Raw genomic sequence first — 2232 nt, 5'->3', positions numbered from 1 at the left:
AAGTTGTAATGGGATCTTACAATAAAGTTGGCTGTGTTCTTCTGAAGTGACGGTAACGGTAATTAGGATGTGTTATTGTTTTCCACCGGGTATATTTGTACCATATGGACGTGCAGCCGGACTCTGAGCAAAGTGTTCCTGAAAACGCCAGGCAGGATGCGACAGGCGAGACCTGGTAGGGAGGCAGAAGGAGAAGTCCCCGAAAAAAACACACCAGGAGGAAGCTGCGTGTCCCCTACCTGCCTCTGCGGAGTTCCCCATGGATGGCTTTGGCAATAAAGGGTTTAATAAAAGAGTACACAGCTTTGTTGTAAGTGTTATGAGGGATACGTGGCAAATGTTTGCAGAGCAGCTGAGAAGAAAAGCTGCTGGGGCAGGGCTTTGGGTTTTAGATGCAGCAGGAGTGTGGCCTGAAGATAATGGGGTTGTGGGGAGCGCCGCTGAGCTGAGTGAAGAATGAATCAGAAATCTTTGATAAAGAGTGAGGTAAGAAATAGGGAAGGATCTCTGCTGCAGAAACCTTCACCTTTTCCCTCTACCTGAGCATTTCCCAGAGCTCTTAAGCTGTGGCCATGCCACTTTCCAGGCTTTCCTTTGCTAGAGGTTGGGAAATTGCCTGGGCTCCTGGCCCCAAAGTCAGGAACAGGAAGGAAACTGCTTCCTCCTAGAGAGACCAAAACCCAGAAAAGGGCTGGTGTGGCCCCAGGGACCAGCCCCTGTGCCACTGCAGCTGCCATCGGGCTGGTGCTGAGGGCAGGAACGGCATTTGTCAGGTCTCTGCAAGTCAGGTCACATCCACCTGGCAAAAACGAACCCCTCAGGCTTGGTACCCAACCACGTTTGGTGATACTGATGTTGGTTTTCACCTCTCCGGGTCCTGTCCCAAGCTTTGCAGCTTGTCAGAGTTGGCACTGCAACATGGGAATGACTCACCAAGACCAAAGACACCTGCAAGTGGCAGTTTCAAGATGCAATAAAAAAATTCTCCTTTATTATTTTTTTTTTCATGGGTACACACCAACTCTCCAGAACCCTTTTGTGTTGAAAACCCCATTTTGTTTCATTGCGGATGGAATATGGAAAGAAAGGCAAGGAAATGAGAGACACTTCCAGGCAGGGCAGCCTGCAGGCTGAGCACCATGGATGCTGAGGGCATCTGCTCACACGTGGGGAGAGCGCAGGAATATGGGCCAATTTATTCTGCTTCCTATTTAGCATCACCTAGAAGTTACAGAAGATCCTTGGTTCTAAAAGAGTTTTTTGCTTTGTTAATGTGTCTTCAGCAGTCTTCAGAAGAAAGTGGTACAAAAGAAATAACGTTTGAGGCAATTTCCTGTGTATAACAAGTTAAATAGCTCTGCAATGAAACGTGAAGTAAATAACTTTGAAGCATAGTTAGTCTTTGTTCTTGGTTTCAGTGGTGAATTTCTTAGAGCTCGCATGGCATGGAGAAGATCTTTTTTCAAGAAAAAACAGTTAAAAAAAAACCTTGGCATGTTTAATGGAAATCAATCTGAATTGGAACTTCAACTGTGAGTAAATCAATGCCATCCCCACGCTCTCTGTGCATACTTGCCCTTTCCTTTAAGATGATGCACATATTTATTTAAAAAAAAAAAAAGTCTGTGCAGTGTTTGGTACACAGTGAGTTAGATGCCAGGAGTGCTTTAGAACAATCAGAGCAGCGTGTGAGCTCCTGTGAGCCACCCTTGAGAGAACAAGCACCGCGTGTGCCTGCGCTCAGCGCCTCCCCCTGCCGAGGTCGCGCTCACATCCCTGCGCCAGGATGCTCTGGGCAGAGCAGTGGTGGAGAAACTGTCCATGGACGTCCCAGAAATTAATTTTCCTGTGGTCTGAGACCTCTGTAAGTGGCCCACACAGTGCTGTGTGGCTCCACCTCTCTCCCAGTGGGGCTCGATGAATTGTGCAGCGTGCCCTGAGCTCTCCGTCCTGGGAGGTTGTCACTCATCCCCTGCGCGGCTCCTGCCCAAAGCCATCCATCAGCACGTCAGCGGCAAGCCCTCACTCGTTCCTTTCTGTGGATCAGAAGAGAAGGAAAGGCACATCCAGGGAAGGGAGGAACTGCTCTACGTGTCTCGGTGTCACAATCACAGACGTGTTCTCCCAGGGTGCGTGACCCAAGGTGAGCACCCACCCCACCCGCCCGCTGCAGGGACGGAGCCAAGGAGTCACAGGGCACGGACAGGTCTCTCCAGCTGATCTCAGCTCCTC

The sequence above is a fragment of the Aythya marila genome (genome assembly GCF_965140915.1).
Source record: "Aythya marila genome assembly, chromosome: 14".
NCBI classification, from domain to species: domain Eukaryota; kingdom Metazoa; phylum Chordata; class Aves; order Anseriformes; family Anatidae; genus Aythya; species Aythya marila.
This window is presented reverse-complemented; position numbering follows the sequence as displayed.